The sequence below is a fragment of the Urocitellus parryii genome, chromosome 7 (genome assembly GCF_045843805.1).
Source record: "Urocitellus parryii isolate mUroPar1 chromosome 7, mUroPar1.hap1, whole genome shotgun sequence".
NCBI classification, from domain to species: Eukaryota; Metazoa; Chordata; class Mammalia; order Rodentia; family Sciuridae; genus Urocitellus; species Urocitellus parryii.
This window is the reverse complement of record NC_135537.1, coordinates 109,178,882-109,195,684: the sequence shown is the minus strand read 5'-3', so window position 1 is coordinate 109,195,684 and position 16,803 is coordinate 109,178,882.

Sequence of the window (16,803 nt, the reverse complement as noted above, 5' to 3'; positions counted from 1 at the left end):
CTAATAAACCTAACATGCTTTCTAGTTGTCTTTGATAGACAAGAGTTTCAGAACCATTCTGACTTTGTTTTATATACACCTGAGTCATTGGGGTACCTCCACCCTACTCTACCCCACCCAACCAGGTCATTTTATACAGTTTAATGCCATTATACAACACTAACTTGTTTTTACTATCATTACATTAATAGCTTTTGTACTGATTTTATTATTGAATTTTCCCCTTTGTTTCACGTGGAATTTTTTAAAAAAATATTTAGTTGTAGACAGACACAATACCTTTATTTTATTTATTTTTATATGGTGCATAGGATTGAACCCAGTGCCTGATGTGTGCCAGGCAAGCGCTCTGCCACTGAGCCCCAACCCCAGTCCTAGCTTGGATTTTCTTAATATAGAATGTAGTATAGGAGGAGGGTTCCATTTTAGATTTATAATTGTGATAAATTTTTTAAAAACTCTTTATAATTAGAGTTTCATTTTAACTTTTAAGTTTTTGAGTTTAGTCAGCTGCCTACAAGAATGGAATAAACATAATCCTCTTGTCTACAAACATAAGAGGTCAGGGATGAGCTCTTGTAAATAACCCTTTATTCCCAAGGTAACTTTTGTATGTGTTAGTTTAAATATCATTCTTGAGGCTTTTTAGGGTTTTATGTGAGCTCCTAATGGGCTAGCATTTTTATCCATTTTTATCAGGCCCCATCAGCCTGAGTACTGCAAAACTAGGGTCCCCCATGGGAAAAATGGCCCTCTCAAGTCATCCCTTGCCAGTGGAATTGACAATGATTACAGTTCTTTTGGGAAGTGCTATCAATATCTATCAACAACAAGCCTACCCAGCTCACTCCCAGGAAGAGAAGCCATGGAGTGAAGCACAGTTGGGGATAAGGGGTGTGTAGAGGACACCCAGTGCCTAGTGCCCAGCAGCCCAATGCTGGAGTGAGGCGTGTGTTCAGACACGGGACGGCAGTGTGAGCTGTAAAGCAGTCAACCTGGAATCTTACACACACTAGAAGGATCGAGTCTGGTTTGCAGCGATGATCTTATGTTCGGTTCTGCCCAAAAAGCAAGAGGCAGAGGCAGGAAAATAATTCCAATATTGTAAAACAAAGGTGAAAAATGCATATTTCCACATGATTATACAACAGAGGTACAGATAAGAAAGGGTATTGTTATTAGTTTTGTAAATAGTTGGTTTACTAGGAAAAGGACAGAGGTGTGTAAAGAAGGAAATAGAAATAGGGAGGGAAAATGGAAATTTTCAAAACTTACTAAACTTTCTGAGTAAGTTCAGCATTAGAAAGAAGCCAGAGGAAGAGCAAAACAAGTAGGGGTGGGGGTGGAGAGTAATAAAGGCAGCAGTAATAAAGTTCCCAAAAGCAAGCAAGAGAAGGTCCCCCAGAATAACTCCTTGAACTACCTCAGCATCAGCATCCCCGGGAAGAAGTGGAAATGATGCACCAGAGTCCACTCATTGTGTTCATTATGCTTGGCTGCACTGAAATTTGTGGAGCAGCCCATATCATCAAGAAAACTCAGACATGGTGGGATGTTTCTCTGGTTTTACCCTGTTATAGTTTTTGAAATCTTGCCTCCCTTCAGTGTTTCACTCTTCCTAAATACAGCTGGGAACCCCTAAGCTAGGAGAGGGGCTGGGTTATGGAAGAGACTCTTACCCTCTGCCTCCCCACCCACCCCTATGTCTGGCCCTGTTTATGTCCCCCATGCCTCTGCCTTTACTTAATTCAGGAAATGCATGGTACAAACTGAGCTGGAGGAGAGGGTCCAAGTCAAAGAACTTGCCAAGGAGCTGATACTATGAAGTAAGGGACAAAGCTTCAATTGTGCAAGACAGGATGGAACCAGGAGCCAGCAAAGAGGCAAAACGTGACCTGAAGCAAGTGATTTGGGAAGCAAGATGAGAAGGTCCTGCTGAGCCCCATTAACAGAACAGGGCTCACAGCTCAATGGTGCCCTGGCCAGAGGGTGTGTTGGGTCACCTTAGAGATGCACAGCTCACATGGAGAAACGTGTATTTCCATGCAACCTGAGTGGTCCCCGCACATAATTTCCCAAGTGCTTCTGCTCTCAGAGTGAGTGTTCCCTGTTGCTCATCTGAACTGGAGCCACCTGTACTATATGCAATTTGAAATTACACACTGGACTCCTGCTTTGGTCTTCATGGCATATTTCAGCATAAGCATGGAACCCTTTCTTCCTCTTAGAAGCCTACCTTTCTGAGCCGAGGATTCTCTTCTATTCCCTGCAGGTGAACTTGCAGCTGCCACACTTTACAGGTACTCTTCCCTGGATTCCTCATGCTGGGCCTTGGTGCACCTGCTAGTCTGAGCTTCTGACACCAGTCCCACAAATGGGGTTATTTTCTAGGGAGTAGGGTCAAACCCCAGCACCATTTGTTGAAAGACTCATCTTTCTCAATTGAATTTCCCTTTTGAAAATCAGTTAACCACAAATATGTGGGCTTATTTCTGGACTCTCATTCCATGATCTACATGTCTATCTTTATGCCAATACCACGCTGTTTTAGTTACTGTAGCTTTGGAGTAGATTTTGAGATCAGGGTGTGAGTCCTCCAACTTTGTTCTTTTTCAAGGTTGCTTTGGCTATTTTGCTTCTCTTCTAATACCACATGAATTTTAGATCAGCTTGTCCACTTCTCCAAACAAACAAACAAAATCATTGTTTTGATGGTGACTGCATTGAATATATACAACAAGTTGAGGAATATTCCCATCTTATCAATACTGGTCTCCAAACAAGAACACAGAGTGTCTATATTCAGGTCTTTAATTTCTTTCAATAATATTTTATAGTTTTCAGTAAACAAGTCTTGTTACTTAGCTATATTTATTTCTAAGGATCATATTCTTTTTGATGCTATTGTAAATGGAATTGCATTCTTAATTTCATTTCTTGATCAGTCATTGCTAGTGTGTGGAAATACAATTGATTTTTATATATTGATCATGTAACCTGAAACTTGACTGAATTTATCATCTCTTAATAGTTTTGTGGTTGACTCGTCAATATTTCCTATATGTGAGGTCATGTCATCTAAAAATAGTAAGTTTTACTACTTCTGTTCCAAGTTGGGTGCCTTTCATTTCTTTTTCTTGCCTAATTGCTCTGAAGAAATTTCAGTGCAGTTTTTAAATAGCAGTAGTGAGAGCAGACTCTTTGTCTTGTTCCTAATTTTAGGAGAAAAGCTTTCAGTCTTTCATTATTAAGTATGATGATAGATATCCCTTTATTGGATTGAGAAAATTTCCTAGTTTGCTTAGTATTTTGTTTTGATTTTTATCATGAAAGGTAAGTTCTCTTTCTGTATGGATTGGGATAATCATGTGTTTCTTCTGCATTCTATTAAAACTATGTATTGCATGAGCTGCTGTTGTGTATTCATTCACTCTCTCTTGCATTCATGGGATAATTTCACTTAGTGATGGTGTATAGTCCTTTTACTATGAGGCTCAATTCAGTTTTCTGGTATTTTGTTGAAGATTTTTGTCTGTATATTCTCTAGAGCTTGGTAGTTTTAGGTCTAGTTCTCTAGACCTTGGTAGGGTTGGTAGTTTTTATTTTTGTGATGTGTTTATCTGGCTTTGGTATCAGGGAATACTGGCATCATATAATGAGTTGGGAAGTACTCTTTTCTGAATGTTGGAGAGTTTAAGGATTGGCATAATTCTTCTTTAAATGTTTGGTAGAATTCTGCTGTGAAGCAATCTAGTCTTGGGTGTTTCTTTGTTGAAAAGTTTTTAAAAATTATTGATTGAATCCTTTTACTTGTAAGTTTATTCAGATTGTTTTTTTTTTCTTGAGTCAGCCTTGCTAGTTGGTTTCTAGGCATTTGTCCATTTTATCCATGTGACCGATCGTGTTGGTGTATAGTTGTGCAGAGAGCTCTCTTATGATCCTTCTAATTTCACTAGAGATGGTAGTAACACCTCCACTTTCATTCCTGATTCCCTGCACCACTTTTTCAGACTTGTTAAAAGTTCGTCTCTTTTTTTGAGCTTTTCAAAGATTTACTTTTTGATTTTACTGATTCTCTCTGCTGTTTTTCTGTCCTCTACTCTAGTCTGTTTGCCTTTCTGCCTGCTTTGAGTTTAGGTGCTTTCTTTTTCTAGTCCTTTGAAATTGGAGGCTGGTCACTGACGTGAGATCTTTCTTTTAACGTAGGCAGTTACAGTGCATTTTCCTCTGCCCGATGCTTTCGCTGCAGTTCATGGTTTTTGGTGTGTTGTTTTATTTCTCAAAGTATCTTCTAATTTTTCTTTTTTTTCTTTTTTACCCATTAGTTATTTAAGAGTGTGCTGTTTAATTTCTACATACTTGTGAATTTTCTAAAATTCCTGTTACTGATTTCTAACTTTATTACATTGTTTTGGAGAATACACCTTGTATAATTTCATTTGTTTTACTTTACTGAGGCTTATTTTTTAAATATTTATTTTTTATCTTTAGGTGGACACAGTATCTTTATTTTATTTCTATGTGGTGCTGAGGATCTAACCCAGTGCCTCATGCATGCTAGGTGAGTGCTCTACCACTGAGCCACATCCCCAGCCTCACTGAGGCTCATTTTGTGGACCACCTGTGGTCTATCCTGGAGAATTTTCCATGAGCCACTTAAAAACAACATTGATTTGGCTGCTGTTTTGTATAATGTTCTACATATGTCTATTAAGTCTAGTTTCAAGGGTTCTTCAAGTTTCTACATCCTTGTTTGTCTTTTTTTAAAAAAAAAATTTATTTTTTAGTTGTAGTTGGATACAATACCTTTATTTTGTTTACTTATTTTTATGTGGTACTGAGAAGCGAACCCAGGGCCTTGCACATGTTAGGCGAGTGCTCTACCGCTGAGCCATAACCCCAGCCCCCTTGTTTGTGTTTTATTGAGTTGTTCCATCCATTATTGACAGCAGAGCATTGAATTTTCCAACTATTCTTGTTGAGCTGTCCTGGCTGTGGGCTGGAGGCCTCAGTTCCCTCCCCACATGGACCACTGCCCCAGGACTCTTGCATGTCCTCATGGAAGGTGGCTTTTCCCAGAGTGAGGGATCCAAAAGAGCATGGCAGAAGCCTCAATCTGTTAGTTTTCCTTCATATCTTTTGGATCTCTGTTACTAGGCACATACATTATATATTCTTCATGAATTGATCCTGTTGTGAATGCATAATGTCCTCCCTATGCGTTGTAACGATTTTTGTCTTATACTCTGTTTTGTCTGACGTTAGTAGCCACCCATTCTCTTTGGGTAAATGTTTCAGGGAATATCTTTTTCCATCTCTCTAATTTCAACTTATTTGTGACTTTAAAACTAAAGTGAGGGGCTGGGGATGTGGCTCAAGCAGTAGCGCGCTCACCTGGCATGCGTGCGACCCAGGTTCGATCCTCAGCACCACATACCAACAAAGATGTTGTGTCCGTCAAGAACTAAAAAAAAAAATAAATATTAAAAATTCTCTCTCTCTCTCTCTCTCTCTCTCTCTCTCTCTCTCTCTCTCTCTCTCTCCTCTCTCACTCTCTCTTAAAAGAAACCTAAAGTGAGTCTTTTATAGATAGTACCTGACTGGGGGATGTTTATCTATTCTGCCAATATCTGTCTTTAATTGGAGAGTTTAATCTATTTACATTTAATGCAGTTACTAATAATTCTGCATTTTTTACAAGTGTCTTGTATCATTTTATTCCTCAATTCCTCCATTACTCCCTTCTTTTGTGTTAGTTGTTTTCTTGGATACCATTTTGATTGCCTTCTCATTTCCTCTGATGATTGTAATTAACATAATCAAAAATTTTGAATTTAATTTTACTCATTAATTTCTTTTTGAGACAAGGCCTTTCTATGTTGCCCAAGCTGGTCTTGAACTCAGAGGCTCAAATGATCCTCCAACTTCAGCCTCCTGAGTAGCAGATGTGCTCCACCACTCCCAGCTAGTTAGCATCATTTAGAACAATTTAGCTCAAACCAATGCCAGCTTATTCTCAATAATATACAAAAAATATTGCTCCTATGTATTTCTGTATCCTCTTATTTTATTTCTCTAGGAGGAAGTGGAATTAGGTTGTTTTCCTTTTTGGATGTCTCCAAAACATCAGTGATCAGCATCAGCATATATGTCATTGTTATTGAGAGGCATAGAATTGGAAAGAGAATTAATAGACTCAGAGAGTTAAAGGTTTCTATGATGGTTTTCTCAGATCAGCAAAGCTAGAGTGAGGTATTCAAGCTATTCAATAGCTCATATCTAGGATTTTGTTCAACCCCAAGTAATTAGAAATTTTATTGTTAAAATTAGGTGTGTTCCAGGGTTCCATATCTATTCACTGGTTTAGTAATTTATTAGAAGGAGTCACATGACTCACTTATAAAATTATATAATTATAAAATTATACTTACAGCAAAGTGTATTGCAAAGGATTCAGTGCCAGAATGGTAGATAAAACAAACTCATGGGTGAAGACTGAAGAACTCAGGCAAAGGCTTTCTTCCCTCTGCACAGGTTATGCAGACATATTTTTTTCCAGATTTGAAATGACAGAGACACATGAAAAATGTCTCTTCCCAGGGAAGCTTACTTGAGTTCTTAAACAGAACTGATCACCTGGACATATCCCTGGTACATATCTGCTCTGTGACCCATGCCATAGACCTCAAACCAGGCAGTGGGTGCATAAAATAAAGGCCATGTTAACTAAAAATGATCCTGATTATCTACTACACCTTGCCTTAGTGCTCTGGGCACACAGGATAATGTAGCTTGTGAACATTCCAAGGGTTACCTCTTAGATCTTGACTCCAGACATCCTCAGAGAAAAACTAGGAGTGCATGAAAGGGGCCTTACTGCATTAGCATTTTCCTTATGAGATGTTACCATACAAATAGAAGGTTGGGTGTTTGCTTTAAGTAAGTTCATGATTGTGCAGAATTTATGAGAGCCGTAGAGGAAGAGTGTACAAATATGACTAAACAAATATTCCTCAAGACCAAGAACACTGAAATGGAGTCATCTATGCACATGCATAGGTTTAGCCATTGAATTTCCCGGGCATCAAACAACTCATGCCAGCTGTTCATTACCAATATTACAGATTCCTTCGTGGTAGCAAAGCTGAGCTTTCTACCCACTGCTTGCCTTTTGGGGAGAGTTAAATGAGTGGGAAGGCAAAGAAGAACCCAGACTCCAAAGGAATCTCCTGAGGTTGAGTGGTACAGGACAGTGATGGCAGTGGTACAGGACAGGTCCACTCTGAAGCTCCTTTGGCACTTTCCTGCATCTCTAGCTTGAACCAGGTGCAGCTGGTTCAAGACAAGCACAGCTGCACATGCCAGGCACATGCCATCTCTGCCTCCCTGTCAACAACACTGCCCTCATGCCTGGGCCACATGCCTCACTCAGGGGAAAGCCACCTCTCTGTTCTTCAGGGGCAGTGCTGCTGTGACTGTTCTCCCATCCACTCTGAGAGCTGGGCTGGGTCCATCACAGCATCCCTGCATCCAGCCTCTGCTGGATGGCAAGAACAAAGTCAAAGCTCTTCATCTGTCACGAGGAGTCTGTCTCTACCATCTTGCATCTCTCTCTCCAAGAATCCATGCAGTACCTGGGATGATTTATGTCCCCTCTCCCACCCTGGAAGCATCATGCTTGAGGGACCCTCACTTCAATTTTTAAGATAGGAAAGCAGAACTTTAGGGAGCTTAAGTGTCTTGACTCTGGCCATAGCCATGAACTGTGAATGTAGGCAGCCTCCTCAGGAGCTCCCTTAAGTCAGATCTAGTGGGGCCTGGACACACATCCATTTGAAAGCCTCTGCTTGATTTTCTTTGGGCTGGGTCTGCTATCTCCCCAGCAAAATCAACCAGTTCCTCAGCCTCATGTCTTGGAGTAGAGTCCATTGTTCTCCCAGGGGCATTCTCTACCTCTTCAGTGGAGCAAGTTCCCTCTTGGGGAAAAAGGGCCATTTAACTTGCCTGGTGTGGCAAATGGCTCACTCTGACCACAATATGGACATAGGACATACTGTGTGCTCTGATACCATTCTACCCAGATGGGGGGAGGTGTTGGTGATGTGGTTTCAGGGGTTGGCTGTGATGCTTCCTGTATTTCCCAGCTGTTCTTGTAGCATCACAGGGGAACTGTGGTGGTGGTGGGGGGGGACTGCCGCCATTGACAGTTCAGATACCCAAAGTAGTTGTCTCCCCAACCCCTGCTACACTGCTCAGATGTGCCTACAGGATCTTCAGTGGCTTCATTGCCTCCTGGCCTTGGAACAGTCTTGTCTGAAGGACTCCAAACCTTCCTAGGTGGAGGGACTAAAATCTACCTAGAAAATCAGCTGCACAGAAATGCAGAGAGGAGACATGCCAAGACGGAGTCAGCACTGTGCAGGGCACCTACGTCAGGTCTGGGGCCAGTGAGTAGTTCAGTTTGATTGTCTGCTTTCGTATCCCCTCCTGCTGCCTCCTGCAGGTGCTGGTGAGACTCTTCCTCCTGGGCTCCCTTGCTCTTGTTCTTTTGTTATTTGGGGTGTAGTTCTTTCTGGAATTCTCTCTCATTTTTAAAAAAAGTTTTTATGTAATTTTATTTGCCTTATTGCTTATGTAAGGGTGCTGAAGTAGGACAGGAGTTGCGACATGGAGAGAGATAGATTTTGTAAGCTTTGAAAAGTGTTTGAGGCCAGGGGCTGGGGCTGGGGCTCAGTGGTAGAGCGCTAGCCTAGCTCAAGTGAGGCCCTGGGTTCATCCTCAGCACCACATAAAGATAAATAAATAAAATAAATGTATTGTGTCCACCTACAACTACAAAAAAGTACTTTTAAAAAAGTGTTTGTATCTTTTATTTGGATTAAAACTTGATATAACATTTGCCTCTGTTCCATCACTTGGCCATCATTAAGTCAACAAATCTCCCGAGAACCTAACACCCAGATTTCTTTATGACTTTTCAGTTTTGTTTTTAAATTAAAAAGCTCTTTTGGGAGGGACTTATTTTGTGTTTTCTCAGTTTTCTGGTCCTTTCTGTTCCAAAGGGGATCTGTGGCAGCCTTTCCCAAGGAGACCCTCCTATAAATCCATTTGACTGACTTCAAGAAGCTGACAAAATTATTTAGCACTGAATCAGTTTTCCTGGAGTGTCCAGCATTATCTAAAGGACCAAGTTTCTATCCTTATTCATACATATTTTCAATGACACTTATAGGTTTTTTTTCTTTGAGAAAATTATACTGGAACCATGGGCAGTTTCCCCAAATGTTTTCTTTCTAGATGCATTAAGAGTTGTGAATGCAGTCTACCAAGATTTGCAACCATATACCTCAACCATGGTACCATTGAACTGTCAGATTAAAATGGCAGGAGGGAAACTTCCTGTCCTCTTGGTGACCATGGGGTGGGGTGCAGGTGAGAAACAGGGAGGCTACATGCACCTGCCCTTTCATTTTCTAGGTGTCCTGGAAGCGGCATGGCTGTGGAGTCACAGGGACCAAGTCTGGACAGTGGCACTATTTCTCCTCCCCTGTGTGGTCTCAGGAGCACCACAGCCTCCGCAGGCCTGCTTGCTTACTTTTTAAAAAATTCTATACAGTGGTTGTAAGTGGGATGATTTATGCCTGTGTCTGGGATAAAGGGTAAATCAATGATTTATTTGGTTTGATTTGCCTCATCACCAAATCCTAAGACACAACATGCTCATGTCCGTTTTCCTGACTTCTGGATGTATAAGGCAGAGCCTCATCAGAATGAAGTGAGCACCAGTGCATACCAGTGACACTGTAGAGGACACCAGGGCACGCCAGTGACACTGCTGCTTTTGGGGTGAGCTGGTGAGCAATGGAAATGAGTTGGCTTGCTGTCTCGACCTACTGGTTATTGGGTTCAAGGGCTCAAATAACAAGAGTCAGATCCTATGAAATGCACTGTCAGTGCAAATGAGGGGATTGCCAGTGGAAGAAATGAGGCACAGATGGCCTTGGAAAAACGTCACCAGGGCTGTGACAGTAGAATGCTTCTACAGAGACTCCAAGTGGTAGAGCATGGGCATCCTCCTAGCATTGTCCAGTTTGTGGAATAAACTGCAGAAAAAAGGAGGGGACTCTTGGGTGACCAAGCATCCTGGTTTGCCCAAGACTGGATGTGGGACTTTCAGTGCTAAAACAAGGATAGGTCCAGGCACCTGGGAACTCCTAGGCCAAAAAGAGGTAGCACTCAGAGGAATAGCAGTGTAAGAGAGATATAAAGGGAGACTATGACCTTTGTCCAGGGGAAGGAGCTGGGGGCATTGTGCTGGGCTTTGCCAGTGGCCGCTTGGTTGAGTGTGGACACTGCTACTTGCCTGTCTAGCTTCTGTCCTATTTCCAGGAAAGCATTTTCAAATCCCTTAACAGAGCTTCTCCATTTAGGCCTCATCCCTAAGGCCTTCTCTCTCTCACAACTCTCTCACTTTACCCACTCCTGCAGGAGGTGATGGTGTCAGATTTAGGGCCTAATGGAGAGTGGAAGTTGGTCTCTAAGAGAGGTAAGTGAGGAAGGAGAGTGACCTAGAGATAAGAGATAGTGACCTAGAGATAAGTCATAGAGATAAGCCCAGCCTCACTCAGGAAAGGTTTCCGGTGAGTGCCTACTGAGCACTGTGCACATTGTCCTAGCATGTGTTCTGTGTGTGCACTATCATGTTCACAGTGGGGAAGATCAGGATCTCACAACACACCTGTGTGTTTCCTAATAAATTACTGCAGTCTGTTCTAGATATGGTGTCCTTGTAAGTGTACAACCACTACAAGTATACATGGTGGCCTGGCTTTTCCTCTTGGATTTAGATTGTGCCAATCTCATGGCTGGGAACATGTTCCTATCCAGTTTTTAAATTTAAAAAGTAATTTATTTTTTAGTTGTCAATGGATCTTTTCTTTTATTTATTTATATGTGGTGCTGAGGATCGAACCCAGGGCCTCACACATGCCAGGCAAGTGGTCTACCATTGAACTACAACCCCAGCCTCTCCTAATCACTTTTTGCTTGGTTAAATTTTAACCTTTATACCTCAGTGTCCCCAAATTTGTATCAGATGGACTAACCCTCATATATTCATATTCACATGGGGCTTCTACTACCAGACCCAGAAATAGAAGTTAAACATGAAACCAGAGAGGCTGCAATAAGGAAAATATCCATATAGACAGGAAGTATACTTTAAACCAAGGATTAAATCATTTTTTAAAAAAAACAGATAGAAAATATTTTGGGTCTGTGGGCCACATGGAAACTGTTGCAAGCACTCAGCTCAGCTGTTGTGGCATGAAAAGCTGCCATAGACAGTGTGTGAATGTATGGGCATAGCTATGTGCCAATAAAACTTTATTTATAAAAATAAGTGATGGGATGAATTCCAGGCATTGTAGCATCAGGACCCTGCTTTAGACTAGGTGTTTCAATGCCAGATACAAAGATCATGTGGGGAAAATTGTTTAAAACACATGCCCAGGCCTTATTCCTCAGGAATTCTGGTGCAGAAGACTGGTATGGAGACTGAGAAGAGACAGTGGTAAAATAAGTTTAAGTATTATAGAAATGTTTAAGTATTATAAGTTTAAGTATTATAGAAATAAAAAAGTAGATTAATATAATTAGCACCTGTCCTACCATTACCTGTTTCAAAGCTATCAACGTTCTGCTGCTTTTGACTCATTGTTTCCTCCCTACTAACTGCTCCCCTCCCCCGGGAAGTGCTAGGGAGGGAGTCCAGGGCTGGCACAAGCTGGGCAGGTAGGTGCTCTACTCCAGAGCCACACCCTTTGCTGCTTTTGTGTTTTCAATCAGTATTTTAAAGCAAGTCTCAGACATCATATCATGTCACCTGAAACACTTACAGATGTGCAGAGGACTAAAGTGGATGGGAGAACAATGCCATATGATAGCAAAAGAGTAACAGTTCCCAAGTCTCTTCTTATACCTGTTTGTGTGAAATTTTCCTCAGTTGTTTCAAATTTTTACAATTGGGGAAAAAATCAAGTTTTGCAGTTGGTAAAAGCTGGATGCTTCTTATGTAACGTGGTCTATGCATCAGTTCAATGGGTCTTTTGAATTTTTGCTGTTAATATTTTCACTGTAAAAATTCTCCCTCCTGGGCTGGGTTGAATCTCAGTTGTAGAGTGCTTGCCTAGCATGTGGGAGGCATTAGATTCAAATCAATCCTCATTACCAAATAAAAAAATAAATAAAGATTTGTGTCCATTTACAAATAAAAATATTTTTAAAAAATTCTCTTTCCTTTTCCTTATGCCCATTTTGTTGTTGTTGAAATACTTGACCATTTGCTATGCATTTTTAGCTTTTAGCTAATTTTATCTTTATGGGATCTCTTAACATGTCTTTCTTCCCTTGTATTTCTTAAAATATATATATGTAGTTGGACACAATATCTTTATTTTATCTATTTGTTCTTATGTGGTGCTGAGGATTGAACCCAGGGCCTCTTACATGCTAGGTGAGTGCTCTACTGCTGAGCCACAACACTGGTCCCTCCCTTGTATTTCTTATATATCATTTGCCTGACCTAGAGGCTTGATTAGATTTGTGTTCAACTTTTTCCCCCTCAGAAAAGTTAAATAGGTGGAGTCCTGTGCTTTCCATTGTGTCACCACAGGAGCCAGAGTGTCTGGTTGTGTCATGGCTAGGGGGCTTGGTGTTAGCAGTTTAATCTGATTGCTACCACATACTTGCCAACCTGTCATTAGCCAGTGTTAGTAGCCCTGATGACCACTACCTACCCACCTCCATCATCTCCTGGGATTTGCCAGATAATGATTTCAAAAGTTTTATTCTTTCACTCTTATTTACTGAAATATATTCATAAAATATACATCACATATTCCAGGTGAGAATTGTGACAGATGGGAAAGGGCTGCTCTGCTGTGTCAGAATGATCTGGTTGACCCAGGTCTCTGGCCTCATGTTTCCCTGGGTTGAAGAATTTTGCAAGCTACTTTCAATTTCATGTGTGTATGAGCGTGTGTGTGTGTGTGTGTGTGTGTGTGTGTGTGTGTGTGTGATTTAAATCCTTTCTTAAGCTGCTTATGTTTTTCTGGTTGCTCAAATTGGGCATTTTGGCTGTTAAGGACTCCTGTGTCCCTTTGACAAAACTTCCAGGATGACATCCTTGCTTTATGGCACTGCAGAGACATTCAAGTTTCATCTCAGACATTCCTGCCTTGCCCTGGAATCAGCCTTTCTCCAGGAGCTCTGATTCCCCTAGTAGGGAATGGCATTTAGAGATCTGAATCTGGGTGCTGGGTGCTCACTGCTGTGGGGTAGGTATTGCTTCTGGATTTTTTTCATGAGCAGAAGTAGGTCATGCAAGTCAGTGAAAAATAAACAGTGAAGTCATACTATTTCCAACTCAAATTTAAGATAAATCCAGAACTGGCTGGACTTTCTCTGTGGACTCAAGACCAGAACCATCACAGTTCACAGCCTAATTGTTTCCAAGAACGGAGTGCATGGGAACCCTTGATGCCAGCCTGCCTGCTGGGAACTTTAAGGAGCATAAGCATGTATTCCCAGCAGGAGGCCACTTGTGCCTGTGGGCCTCATGGAGGCCAGAGTGAGTCCATCAGAGTCCACTTGTGGGAAGGCTCTCATCCTGGGGAGAAGAAGAGGCTGTTGTATCAGGGGTGATCTCATAATGAAGCCATGGCTGTTTGGAGGCGAGCTCATTTCTGAGGACAACATGGTAGCTGTTTCAGGAATCTGTCCCTTCCCTCTCCCGGAATTCCTGTCTAGCACTTGGCATAAGGGAGAACAGTAAGTAAAAGGCTTACTTACATAAAAACACTGGGGAAGACCAGTTTTCCCATTGCAAATGCTGTCCCTTGTGATGACATGAAGGAAAGCTGTGTTTCCTGGTTCTTTTCCCCACCCAGTACCTTCTATCCCAGCCCAGGGCTGCATGTGGGGTGGGGAGGTGCAGAGGTGCTCATGATCTATAGGAAAAGCCTCTCAAGGTTCCTGGAGAAGAAGGATGGAAGGGCTTGATAGGGGCTAAGCTCTGCATAGGCATGAGCCAGGTAAATCTGAGTAGTAAAATACCTTTACTAGAACTCCAGAAATACTCTAGCTGGGCAGTATTGGGAATTAGGCAGACATTACGATATCCACATTTTTCTCTCTTCAAACCTCAGTGCAGTGGCCAGATGACCCATAAGATGCCACACTCTCATCTGAAAAGAAGGTCTAGTTGGACAAGCCCCAGGGGTTGGAATTCTTAACATTTTTTTTTAGTTGTAGTTGGACACAATATCTTTATTTATTTATTTTTATGTGGTGCTGATGATCAAACCTAGCACTCTCACATGGTAGGCGAGTGCTATACCGCTGAGCCACAACCCCAGCCCCCAACTCTTAACATTTTATGGCTCCATGACCTCTACAAATCATACTGAAGTGCCCCTGGGAACAGGCTGCTTCTGACCACAGAACCCTGAGTCCTAAAGGTAGTATGTAGTGTTTGTGCCCTAAGCCTCCATAAGAGCAGCATCCAGAATGTTTACTGAGGCCCCTCAGGTTAGAGCAGTGTGACATAGGGCATGACTTTGAGTTGCATGAGCCCTGGATAGGGTGCTTGGGAGGCCACCAAGAGCTGTGTGCCCTTGGGCAAGTCAGTCAACACTCCTGGTCGTTCATCTATGGGTGCAGCTTAAAAGAAACCTGCCCACCAGATCCACATCAAGACCCACTTAGCTGCTACATGAAGGCTCCTCTGTAAATGCCCAGCTGAGGGCCCTGCCTTGCCTCAGGGCCCAGAAGCACCAAAGAGCAAAGCCCAAGGCAGCATTATGGCCTTGGGCTTGTACTATCAGGCAGCCCCTAGGGATATCATCCAGATATCAGCCTCTGTGGACGAGTCCATCCTCAGCACAAGCCCACTGACTTCCTTTGTTCCCGGGTTCTTACTTCCACCTTTCTCCCCAGGTCTTCCCCAGCATTTTTCATGGAGGATCTCGGAGCCTGGCCAAGGGAAGCAGACCCATCTGCCTGTTGTCCTTTGACCGCTCATATGCTACTGACCGCCTAGAAGGAGAATTATTAGCAGAATGCTTTTTTGGATATTGCTGTGTAGAGCAGCTGGGTGGGTGGTGGAGTGGGCAACACTTCCCACCAGACTCACCAGCCATAGCAGGGTAGCCATGTCCTCATATAGTTGCTTGGGACACTCCTCTCCTCCAGCAGCTGGCTGATCAGTGCAGTACCCGACCCACACTGAGTCAATCAAAGTCAAATTATCACAATTGGAGATGAGGAAGAAACGAAAGTATTTCTGATGTCGAAAGCTGAGGAATGTGGGGCTGGGAAACTGTGAGCCTCTAGTATCTATCTGCTGGGGACTTAGGTCTCCCCAGAGACCAGCCTGATTTAGGGGAGGGGGGGCAAGAGAGGGAGAGAGATCCAGAGACGGAGAGTGAGACTGATAGAGTTGAGGCTCCTGGTCTCAGTGTGACCTTCTGACCTTCCCCAAGTATGATGTCCAAGTTTTTCTGGAGTTTTATGAGCCAATATATTTCCATTTTGCTGAAGAGAATTCAAATTGCTTTATAACTGAGAAAGTTCTGGCTAATATGTTAGTTTAGAGAAGCCATATTTGATTTTTCCTCTCTCTCCATATACACTTGTGTACACATGTGCATCCCCCCCCCCACTCACTTTTCTTCTGACTCCTTTAGAGAAATTTACCCTGTTACCCCTTAACACTACAATTTGCTCCTAAAAACAATAACATTCATTTAAAGACCCATAGTACAATGGTCAAAATCAGAAACCAACACTGGCTCAGTGATATTATGTAATCCATCTTGTTTAAATTTCACCAATTGTTCTAACAGTGTAGGACTCCACTATGCAGCAGGGTTGAGAATCAGAGTCTGAACCAGTGTCTCAGCCCTGGCTACACAATAGAATCACTGGGGATGAAGAAGAACTTTTAAAAAAATTCAGATGTCTAGGACCTATCTCTAGAAATTAGATTTACTGGTCGGGGTATATGGGTTTTGCCACTTACTGAGCATTTAAAAAAAAAATTGCAGGCTACTCTGATGCATGGTTGATGCAGAAACAAACCCAAGTTCTAAGCCAATTATGGTTTTTTTTCTTCCCTTGTTGGTCAGTGATTAATTTGAGGTGGGTATACTAGGTTGAATAGTGTTACCGAAAAAAGTTAACGTCAACGTGGAATTTCAGAATGTGGCCTAAAAACTTGGAAATACAGTTTTACAGATGTGATTAACTTGAGGTTGGACTGGTGTACATCTTAGAATAAGGAGACTTAAAGACACACAGACCGCAGGGACGAGGGCCTGTGAAGATGGAGAGATCAGAGAGATGAGCTAATGCCAAGGAATGGCCAAGATTGCCAGGAGCCACCAGAATCTGGGCAGAAGTGAGAAGGTTCTTCCCTGGAATCAAAGCACTGCTGACACTTACTTTTCAGACTTCTGGCCTCCATGTCCATGAGAGAATAGATTTCTGCTGTTTACCGCAACTGGTTTGTGCTCATTTGTATGGCAACCCTACAAAACTAACCCAGTGGCCATGGGAACTAGATAAGCCAAGGCAACCTGAGGGTTTCTACTGAATCATTTATTTGACCACTTTTCCTTGCTATTATTATTACAAAACATTCACAGGACAGGTGGTAGTCTTAGGACACACTGATTCTTCTAGTATCTTCTGGATAGGCCAGAATAAGCTTCTTGCTTCGGGGTGCTATATTGTGTCTCATAA